The sequence below is a fragment of the Coffea arabica genome, chromosome 2e (genome assembly GCF_036785885.1).
Source record: "Coffea arabica cultivar ET-39 chromosome 2e, Coffea Arabica ET-39 HiFi, whole genome shotgun sequence".
Taxonomy (NCBI): domain Eukaryota; kingdom Viridiplantae; phylum Streptophyta; class Magnoliopsida; order Gentianales; family Rubiaceae; genus Coffea; species Coffea arabica.
In genome coordinates this window covers 69,872,394-69,884,387 of record NC_092313.1, presented here as the reverse complement: position 1 = coordinate 69,884,387, position 11,994 = coordinate 69,872,394, and the positions used below count along the sequence as shown (strand labels likewise).

Here is an 11,994-nt window from a genome sequence, read left to right as displayed (position 1 = left end):
GCCCGGAGGTGACTCCTCTCGACTTGTGGATGTTCTCTTGCGTCGTGAGTGAAGAGGCGACTCAGGCGAAGAAGATTCTTTAGCCAATGAAGGTGTATGTTCATCACTCGAGGAAGGCGAATGAGTGCGAATGATAGCCCTTTTCGTTCGAACCATCGTGCCTATATCAATGTAAAAATTAGTTCACATTTTAAACAAAAGGACCTGATAGACATTGATAACATGATTGAAACAAATTGGCCCTAACGAAATGAAGGAAAAGAATTTGAAAAATTTCAGCAGAGTTTCCCCTATACGTAGTCGAAACTCCCTGCCAACAAACACCAAATTCAAGAAAATTTCCCACATGACAAGTTTTTAAACACAGTCCCAACATTTATAATGCATTTACATATCCAAAATCTCATCACATGGCATATATGAGAATCCAATCACTACTCCAATCAAAATGCCCATGTAAGATTATAACTTGAGAATTAAAATGATATTAACGAATAGTATACAATCTCGAAGCATAATGAACTTGCAAAAACGATGTGTCACGAAGTAGAACTTCTAAAATCACCTTAAATCGACATCTAAATGCACATTCATATAGCATCCTCAATTTCAACAATTCACAACTTCCTCGCAATTTAATCCAAGAAATTCATACCAATTTGGCCAAATTGTCACATGTTATCATCTAATTGGCACAAAAATCTCTAACTCCCTGAAACAAGCCCAAAGTATCCAAAGAGAGCAAGAAATTACAAGCAAAAAGTGACAATGTGCATTAACCCAATAAATGAGAGAAAATAGGAAAAATTTCACCAAACCCACAAATATCTCATTACTAAGCATCAAAATAAGTTTAATAATCTGAGCATAATGTAGCACAAATACAATAAGAAATTTCAACAACTATGCATTTCCCAAAATATGTCAAAAAAACTATAAAAATGAAAATTGGGAATTGTAAAATATCAAAGAAAGTTGAGAAATGTTACCTCAAGGGTGTAGAGTGATGCTAGAAGATGCTAATAATGCCAAATGTCGGGAAAAACAAGCCCAAAGTTGACCCCAAACTGAAGATTTTCAATTCGACCCTAATTCCCTTTGTGAAGATTAAAACCCCTTTTTGATGATGTTTGATGCGAATTTGTTGAGGGTTAATGATCACAAGAGGTTTGGGGATGTTTTTATGGTGAAAAATTGGAAGATTAATGGATGCAAGTGAAGATTGAAGGAGATGGGTTAGCATTTCGGTGAAGAAGAAGAAGAAAAACTAAAAAAAATGCGGAACCGAGACCCCGTTTCTGCTTTAACCCCGAACCGATCCGAGCTCGTATCGGTTTTGATCAGCCCTCGGATCAGTTGGGCTCGGATCCGGGTAGCCAGAAGAACAGACGAGCCCTCGGATCCTAGACAATTTTCTCGGATCCGAGCTCGGATCGGTCTATTTTTGTAACAATTGCAAAAATTGTAATTTTTTTCCAATTCTGACAACTTTTTCCTACTATTTCTGAATTACACTTGGGATGAATTTTTTCACAATTTCACCACCACACGCAAGTGTAATATATCCCAAACACTCAATCCAACCTTCCAAAACACATCAAACACCTCTAAATTGCAAATCGAGGGTTGAGATTCTTTAATTATTTTTGCACTTTAATACTAAAATTATACTTTTTGGTATGAAATGCACATCAAATGAGTTAACGAGTGTATATAAACATGTTATCACCGAAACTCACTTGAAAATCATGAAAGTGCATAATTTAAGATATGAAAGAGAAATTTAGGCACTTAAGACAAAATCCAAAATTAAGCTTCCCTTTTTCCGACTTTAGCATTCCTTGTGAACCTTAAAAGCGATCCTTCAGATTTGGCGAACCCTACAAAACCAATGAAACATTAAAACTCACACCAACTAATGAAAAACACATTAAAGATAAATTAAAACTAAAAAAATCGTTGGGTTGCCTCCTAACTAGCGCTATTGTTTATAGTCGTTGGCTCGACTCAAAAGATTTGGCTCATTTTAGAACATTAGGGAGCGATTTTCTCCCCACGGGTCGAAACTCCCGAGCCAATTTATCATGTGGTGAGCCATGCGTTGATTTCCACAGTCCAAATTCTTCAAATGCCAAGGAGGAGTATTACACTTGTCATATAAAGGCTCGACTTCATCTTGGAATGAAATTTGCTTGCCTTTTTCGAGTTGGATCAACTTTTCATCACTTTCTTCATGGAATGGCAACTTTATCAAGCCAACTTCCGTCCTTATTTTCACCTCACTTGCTCCTACACCATGAGAGTTAGTACCAAGAAAATTTATAGAGTTAACTTCTGCATTCATTCCTTGGTTAACTTTTTCATCGTATGGCATATTAGAAACAAGAGCAATTGGCTCTATACCCCCTTCTTTATTAACCAAATTGAATTCCAATTTCTCACCATTAACCCGTAATATAAGCTTACTTTTTTCTACATCAATTATAGTTCGTGCGGTGGCTAAAAACAGTCGTCCTAGAATAATTGGTATTCTCACATCTTCCTCAATATCTAAGACAACAAAATCCACATGTATAATAGATTGTCTTACCCTTATGAGCACATTTTCCAAAGTACCAATTGGATGTGTAATTGATCGATCCGCCAACTGCAATGTGATATTGGTAGCTTTCAACTCTTGAAATCGCAACCTCCGAGCAACCTATAAGGGTATAAGTGACACACTTGCATCTAAATCACATAAAGTAATAGAAAAATGCAATTGACCAGTAGTACAAGGAATAGAAAAACTCCCCGGATCTTTTAATTTAGGAGAGAGTTTGCTCTTAATCAATGCACTACACTCTTCCGTTAACGCTATCATTTCGTTATCTACAATTTTCCTCTTTCTTGACATGATATCTTTCAAGAAACGCACGTAAGAGGGAATCTGTGTAATAGCATCAATAAAAAGAATGTTAATGTGCAATTTTTTAAAAATTTTGAGAAACTTTTCAAACTCCCGATCTTTTCCATGTTTTTTCAACCTGTGAGGAAAAGAATCACATTAGAATTTAAATGAGGAGGAGGTACATCAATATCAATAACAATATGATCATTTTGACTTTCTTTTACTCCTTCGTATGCTTGTTCCTTATCTTTTTCACCACTTGAATTACTAGAGTCAGGTCTCTCAACCATTTTACCACTTCTAAGAGTGATAGTATTGACATGCTCTCTCGGATTCACTTCGATTTTACTCGACAATTTGCCAGGGTTTCTGTTATTGATTGCATTGGCAATTTGAACCTCCAAATTTTTATACATCCCAGCCAATTGGTCCAGTCGCCCCTCAGCTCGTTCGAATCTTTCCGATGTGCCCTTGGCTAACTTCTCCACCGTTATCTTCCAATCTGATTTAGTATTTACCTGTTGTTGCCTTGGTTGGAATCCCGGTGGGTTGGTCATCCTTTGAGCATTGCCTTGATCTCTCCACCCAAAATTTGGATGATTTCTCCACCCTGGATTGTAAGTGTTTGAGTAGGGGTTATTTTGAGCATTTCGATTGTAGTTACTGACAAATTGTACCTGCTCAAAATCAACACAATCATTAGTATCATGTTCACCTCCACATATAGAACAACAAGTCATATGTGCATTAGATGAACAACAAGTCATTAGTCACATGTTGAGAGTGTCCATTTCTAGGGGTGTGCAAAATCGAAAAATTCCGATTTACCGACCGAATTCGAATTGAATTCGGAATTTTCGAAATCGGTAAATCGGAAATCGGAATCGAATTCGGATTTTCCGAATTCATATATTTCGAATTTGGTTCGAATTCGGTAATGGAGTTTTTCAAATCGGAATTTCCGATTTCGAATTCACAATTCGAAATCGGAATTCGAATTCCGATTTCGATTTCAAATTCGTTTTTAATATATAAATATATTTTTTATACATGTAATATAAAATTTATACTATATAATATTATATAAAATTTATAAAATTTATATAATATAATATAATATAATATAAAATTTTATAATATTATAAATTCTATATTATATAATAATATATAAATTTTTCCGAATTCGGTGAAATCGGTGAAATCGGAATTTACCGAATTCCGAATTGAATTCGGTATGAATTCGAATTCGGAATTGGTGAATTCGAAATCGAATTCGGTCGAATTATCAGGTACCAAAATTTCGAAAAATTCCAAATTCAAACTTCCGAATTACCGAATTCGAATTCGATGCACACCCCTATCCATTTCAATCATACCTGCGTGGCGCCTCGGATTACCTCTCTCATTGGCCCATTGTTAATTGTTTGCAGCCATTTCTTCTATCAAATTTCGGATTTCTTGGGGTGATTTACCCATTAAAGCTCCACCTGCGACTGCATCAATAGTCATTTTAGTAGAAAAAGATAAACCATTATAGAAAGTTTGTGCGATTAGCCAATCGGGAAGTCCATGATGTGAACATTTTCGAAACAAATCTATAAATCTTTCCCATGTCTCATATAATGATTCACCCTCTTGTTGGATAAAACTAGTGATATCCATTCTAAGTTTAGCCGTCTTGTCCGGTGGAAAGTACTTATTCAAAAATACTCATAATAAATCATCTCATGTGATGAAAGTGTTGGGGGCATAAGAGTATAGCCAAATTTTAGCATTATCTCTCAATGAAAATGGGAACAACCTTAGCCTTATAGCATCGTTACTAACTCCATTCATTTTAATTGTATCACATATCTCCAAAAATGTGACTAAGTGTGCATTTGGATCCTCTACGGCATTACCTCCAAATTGAGATTGTTGAACCATTTGAATTAATGATGATTTAATTTCAAAATTGTTAGTATTTATCATCGGCCGTGCTATACTTGTTTGGGATCCTTATGTCCCCGATAGAGCAAAATCTCTAAGAGCTCGCCTATTTGCTTCGTTTTCCGCCATCTTTTCTTCAAAGGATAGCTCTATAGTGATTCCCTCTATATGTTGCACTCCTTCTTCCTGTGGTGTATGCCTTCTTTGTCTTCTTAGTGTCCTTTCAATTTTCGAATCAAAAAGTACTACTATACGTAAAACTCGATGCATACACTACAAAATTGAAAAATAGAGACAATGTAGTAATTATATTACAAAAATAAATAAAAATCCAATCCAAAATATTAACAAGACTTTTCACTACACTAATATCAACTAAACTAATATAAAGATCTAAATCGATAAAACTTGTTAGGTTCTAATATTGCCGGTTCCCGGTAACGGCGCCAAAAACTTGAAGGATTTTTTATATAAGTACAAGTTTAATTCTGAATTTTACCCGTTTGGACTGCAAATATACAGGTTAAATTAGTAGTTTTGGGCAAATATCGGGTCGATCCCTGGTGGGTGTCAAACCACCAAAAATAAAATTTACATTAGACCTACTATCAAAACTGAATGAGTATAGTGGTGAGTAGGGTCGTCTCCTCAGGGAACAGGTAGGCAAATCACACAGGAGAATGGGGGGGATTTTTAGCAGTAGTACCAACTAATTAAAAAGGAATAAAAACTGAAATTTAAAGTTGATTAAGATAGCAGGAACCAAACTACACAAATAACAATTAATTAAAACAACCTAGTCAAGGAATTAATCTTGGCACCGAAGCACACAACTGATCACAGATACAAGGGACAATTCATATACTCACGAATAAACTGGTTATAGTGATCAAGCGACGCACCCAACCACCAATCTTTCCTTAATTTATGGTAGTCAAGAGACGCTCATAAACTACCCTCTTGTGATTAGACAACCCCAGGAATGCTCACAGGATTTAATGTAGCCACAGCATTAGGAATTAGAAAGACCCAATTCTAGATGACAAACACACATGCGGGTTTATTTAGGCTAGATTAATTATCCCCACGATCCAAATTAAACCGCTTGCGAGGCGGTAAAATTGTCTCGTTTGCCACTAATCAAGATATTTAAAGGCGACGCGCCAACATCCTAATTGGCTATCAATTATTTAGACAATCGAATAACAGGCCTAATTATCCAATAAATCTAAACAGTAATAACTCAGGGAAAAATAGAGAATAATCAAATACCCATGAACATATAAATCAAAAATAAAACAATTAAAACGATTTCACAGTTATGGTGCTCCAATCCTTGATTTATTCCTCAACTAGATAAAAGATTCAGCCTTGAGTTGAATGGTTATGTTAAGGGGGAGGTTGGGCCAACTAAGGAAGTTAACTTATATCTTGAAGTATCTTTTCATGAAATTCTAGTGCAACAACTTGGTTATGATCCGTATGAGGTAGATGAGACAGAAAATGAACTCCAAAATAGTGATGGTAACAATAATATTAGGGATGAAGGGCAAGGAAGGTGTGCTGCTAATAATTGTGATAATGATTCCAACGCAAGTGATGAGACTTTTTTTCCAGCTATTGATTCAGATTATGAAATAGGCGATGATGCTGATGATGGTATATTTCATGATAATGTTGACAAAAATGCTGAATGGTTGGGAGTAGACAATCACAGGAAAGAAAATGAGGTTCCTGATCCTTTGAATGAAACAGATAAGGTTCCTGATTCTGATGAAACAGAACAGGTTCCTGATTCTGAATCTGATTTTGAAAGCATTCATGAGTCTGATGATGAAGAGTCTAAATTGAGGTCTCGTACTTTTGATCCTAAGCATATTGACAATCCAAAATTAGAGCTGTACATGTCCTTTACAAGTCTGAAACTTTTCAAGACTGCTGTACATAATTATAGTGTGAAACAAGGCAGGCCTTGTAAGTTTGTGAAACAAGATAGAGTGAGGGTGAGGGCTAGATGCAGAAATAGTGAATGTAATTGGGTTATATATGCTAGAAAATTAAGTGGGGATGGAACTATTCAAATAAGAACATTTGAAGATAATCACACATGTGGTTTTACATATGATAACCCTCTTGTGCATTCTGGATGGGTAGCTAAGAAGTACTGTGAAGAGTTTAGGTGTAATCCTAAATTAGATTTGGAGCATTTTAGGAAGACAGTAATGAAAGAAAATAGGTGCTCCTTCACAAAATATCAAACATATAGGACAAGGAGAAAAGCAATGAAAATTGTTCAGGGCAGTGAAAAAGACCAGTACAGCAAATTAGGAGTTTATATGCATGAAATTCTAAGATCCAACCCTGGTAGCACTGTTATAATGAAAACTGTTGATGGTTTTAGAGACTCAAAAACAGGGAAAGGCAGATTTGAGAGGCTGTACATCTGTTTTGCTGGAGTGAAGCATGGTTTCCTAACTGGATGTAGGCAGTTTATTGGAGTAGATGGTACTTTTTTGAAAGGATCAGTAGGAGGAGTTTTGCTAGCAGCTGTTGGAGTTGATGCCAATAATGTCATTTTTCCAATAGCATATGCTGCAGCAGAGGGTGAAAGTAAGGACTCATGGTGCTGGTTCTTCAAACTATTGAAAGAAGATTTGAAGATTGAAAAGGATTATGAGTGGACAATAATGAGTGACAAACAAAAAGGTCTAATTGAAGCATGTGATATGATTTTCCCAAATGCAGCCCACAGATTTTGTGTGAAACACTTGCACAATAACTTTTCATCTGCTGGGTTCAAAGGAGAAGGTTTGAGGAGAGCATTATGGACTGTTGCCAAAGCAACAACTCCAGCCCAATTCATTAGCAGAATAGAAGCAATGGCTGAAATTGATATAGAGGCAGCCAAGTGGTTTGATGACAAACCACCAAGTCAATGGAGCAGAGCTTATTTTAGCACTCATCCTAAATGTGCTATGTTATTGAATAACATCTGTGAGTGCTTCAACAGCAAAATTCTTGATGCTAGGGAGAAGCCAATAATTGAGATGTTTGAAGCAATACGGTTGTACATGATGCAGAGAATGCAAAAAAATAGGGATCTGGCCAAAGAGAAGTGGCAGACTTATCCTTACTGCCCCAGAATTCTTCACATTATGCAGAAAAATATAGATAGAGCACCTGACTGTTTTCCATTCAAGTCAAATGATGATCTTTATGAAGTCAGTTGCCCATATGGTGACCAATATGTAGTGAACATCAAGGAACAAACATGCTCTTGCAGAAAATGGGAACTAACAGGTATTCCCTGTCCCCATGCCATTGCTGCATTGTGGATGGCTAAAAAGGATCCTCTGCTATATGTTTCAAAATGGTATACAGTGGAGACATATATGAAGTGCTATGAAGGATCAGTGTGTCACATGAATGGAGAAAGTGAATGGGGGCTTACTGATGTTGGTGAAGGTCCTTTGCCACCCTTATATGGGAGAGCACCTGGAAGGCCTAAGAAGCTGAGAAGGAGAAGTGCAGAGGAGGTTCAACAAGCCAAGGAAAAAACTAAGAAGAAGGTGACAAGAGTGGGACAGATTAACAAGTGTAGATACTGTCATCAAAGGGGACATAATATGAGATCCTGCAAGCTTCTCAAAGATGCTCAAGATCCTGCAGTTGCAGAAACTGATATTAGTTCAAGCCAAGTTGCTGCTTCTACCAACAATCCAGCTGGCCAAGATAGAAAAAAAGTTGTAAGTTGTTTTGATGACTTGTTACAGTTATCTTTGCTATTTGGTATATAAATGACATGTTTTCCTTTTAAACTGTAGGGAACAAAGAAAACCAAGAAGCCTGCTGCTGCCACTTCAAATAAAAGGGTAGAAAAACCTGCTACATCTTTTGATTTTTTTGTCTTTATGCAATTTGACTTTTGCTCCCTCATTGTTTTGTGCAGAAGAGACATAGACGTACAAGAAGAGTTGCAGTTGCAGTTTGTAATGATGATTCAAACACTGAACATCAACAGGATGCTGAGCCACTGGTTGAGATTGAGATAACATCCTCTGCCCCAGATCAAGTAGACCAGGATATGTACGAAGTGTTTGGGCTGTCAAGGTCTCAAGTGAAATATAGCACCAAGGAAGCCAGAACACAAACTAAAGAACAAGTACAGATGCCCTTCAGAATTAGAGATGTTCATATGCATGTTGCTGCTGCTGCCAAGGCAGATTTAAGTGTTCCTAGTTCATCTAGATCGAAGGGAAAGGAGAAACTACTGTGATAGGAGAAACAACATGCTGAATTTTCTTCAAGCCAAGCTGCTTTTGTTCAAGCCAAGTTGCTGCTTTTGTAATTAGTGAATGACTTTTGTTGTTTCAACTTTTGCCTTGCCTAGTAATGATGGAAGTGCAGGCTGTAATGTGATAGCTGACTTTATTTCATTTATGGACCCATGTTCAACAACAGTCATGTAGTTTGCTTTATTTCATTTGGAATGCACTTTAATTGTATTGAAGTTATGATATACATATATGGCAGCTGTTTTCATGTTCATCTGTTTGTATTATTTGCATTTATTTTTCAACTTGGTTTATCAGTACATGTGGGACAATCTTGGTTTATCAGCTTAGTTGCCAGCTTGGTTTATTTGCATTTGTTTTCCAGCTTGGTTTATTTGCATCTGTTTGTATTATCAGTACATGTGGTTTATCAGTTCATGGCCATTATATATATATGATATGAACAACACTTTGACAAGGACCATTTTCTTACACTCAACGCATAGCTTTACAAACAAAATAAATTGCAGAGTTCATAAATTGCATTGTTGCCAAATACATTTCCCTTCCTAAATCCCACCTTTTACATAAATTGCAGAGTTCATTTGGAGCCTTTGTACAAACAAAATAAGTCCCTTTCTATACCCTGCAATTGGATATTACTTCATAGGGAAAAATGCAACTCTCGTTCCAACAACAAACACAGCCAGCTTCAAAATATTCTTCTGCAATTTTAGCAAAATCACTCCAATGTTAGCAGCAACTTGCCTCCCTTTACTTTTCCCTCGCCTTTACTGCTCCAACTCAGTACTAGCAAAACCACCAAAAGCACAATTATCGTAATAAAAAATTTCTCCCTCTTACGCATTCTTTCAACTTGTTCTTCCATTTTGTTAATCTTTTTCAGCAAACCAGGAATGAGAACTCTCCCTCTTGGACAAATTGGCTCATCAACCCATTCAAAGTACCTGCATCTCTCGGGTCTCTGCTATAACAATAATGACATTTCAAAGAAATTAGTTAGCTAAATTAACACATTGAAGGACCAACATTTTTAGACAAATATTTCTTACCGGCCACAGAGAGCAACCAAGGAATCTTCTTCCCGGATTCTCACCGCGCCAACAGGTGCTCATTTTTGTTCTTAACCCACAGTTGCAGAATGGAGTCGATGAACCACTGGAGACTTCAGAACTTCTGCTCCTCATTTAGGCAAAAATGAGAGCACAGGGAGCTCCACTGCCAGATGCTCTAAGGATGAAATGTTTAAAGCTGCAAAGATTGGCAAAAAAATTTTGGGGTTCAAAGGCAGAGGGAAAAAGGACAACAATGGAGCTTTTCGTCCGTCCGTTGCATTTGTTCCTTTAAAGTTAGCTCTATTCGGTTTTACCCATTTTTTGTTGGGTAAAACCGTTGGTTGTAACGGTCAATTGGATATTTCCCGTCAATTGTCCTTAATTGGTCAAAATTACAGAACTTTGAGGATGAAATGTGTTTGGGGTTAAACTTTGAGGATGAAATTGGTCAACCCCGCAAACTTTGAGGATGAAAAGTGCATTTTTCCCTAATAGATAATTACATATGTACATACAAAAAAGGAAATTAAAACATAGAAGTAATAAATAAAGGACCAAAAAGGCAAGGTCAAACTTTTCTATTCAGCTTTCTATTATGATTTTCATGCTCTAGCATTTTATTTTCTTCGGTTACTTAATGGTTGAGCCGCACAACAATTTTTACATGTATTATCTAATTGGATTAATCTTTCATACACTGACAGTGTGTATACTGTTAGTATAGTGTAGAGTGAATAATTACTATACAAAATTTGAATTTAAAATTCAACTCAACTTTTGTATATATGTTATAGATCTAATGGTGATAGTGTATAGATTGTAAATGTATATAAGATTTACTCTATCTAATTTATTATGTTATATAACTCTATGTATGTTTGTTAATCAGGTTTAAAAAAAATAGTTCTTGAATCTGGTATTTACTTCTTTAATACATTATGGAGAGGGATTGGGGTTGCAAATGGAGGCAGTATGAGAAACCTAAATCCAATTTAACTTGTAGGGATATTAAGAAGATGATTGTGAACATCTGATTCAATTTTCAATTCCTCCTCGTTTCTCCTTTTTCCTTATAATCTATCAAGCTAGTTGCAGGCCTTAATTTAAATTACGTGTATGCAACAACATATAATCCAATGTGACAATCTAAAGTCCAACGTTGTAGCATGCATAGAAAAAATCCACAGAAAGCTTCAAAAAAAAAAAGAACGATTTATACTTTCTTGAAGCAATAGTTATCCATAAAATAGTGATGAAGTATTTCTTTTCATTAGGTGAAGACAAACAAAAGACCTTACGGAAGAATTAAGCCAATAAGAAATAACCCCATAAATAAATATAACCTCCATGTCCAAACCATGAAAAGAGGAAATTTAAAAGAAATCACCTCAGAATGATGGTTACCTTGAAGGAATTCGACCACTTGAACGGTTTCATACTTGATTGGAGTTTTGAAGCTCAATCTTCAAATTTGAAAAGATTTTGGTGCTTCTTCGCATGAATCTTAATTCGGTTATGGGATAGGAGTTATAGCAACTAATATCCATGAACATGCATTACAAACAATTCAGAATGGAAAAATAAAATTAAAATTGTGTGACAATCATGAAGAGAATGATAATATGCAATAATATAATATTGGAAAATGAAAAATAAAAGGAAAAAATAGAAAATTATGTGACCGAATCATGAGAAGACCAATCTTATGCAACAATATGATACTGAAAAAGAAAAAAAGAAAGAAAAAGTTATGGGTTTCTCATAGTTGAATGTGCGTGCAAGGTGCGTGTGCGGTAATAGGAAAAGTACTAGGTGAAAAATAACA

The 11,994-nt window shown here is 35.9% G+C and overlaps 1 non-coding gene across 1 annotated transcript; it reads left to right on the top strand.

Moving 5' to 3' along the window:
- The first annotated feature begins 4,454 nt into the window (after positions 1-4,454).
- On the top strand, positions 4,455-4,561 carry LOC140037431 (small nucleolar RNA R71). The gene has a single exon (XR_011841335.1). It is a non-coding gene; the product is annotated as a small nucleolar RNA R71 (small nucleolar RNA).
- The last annotated feature ends 7,433 nt before the right edge of the window (positions 4,562-11,994 follow it).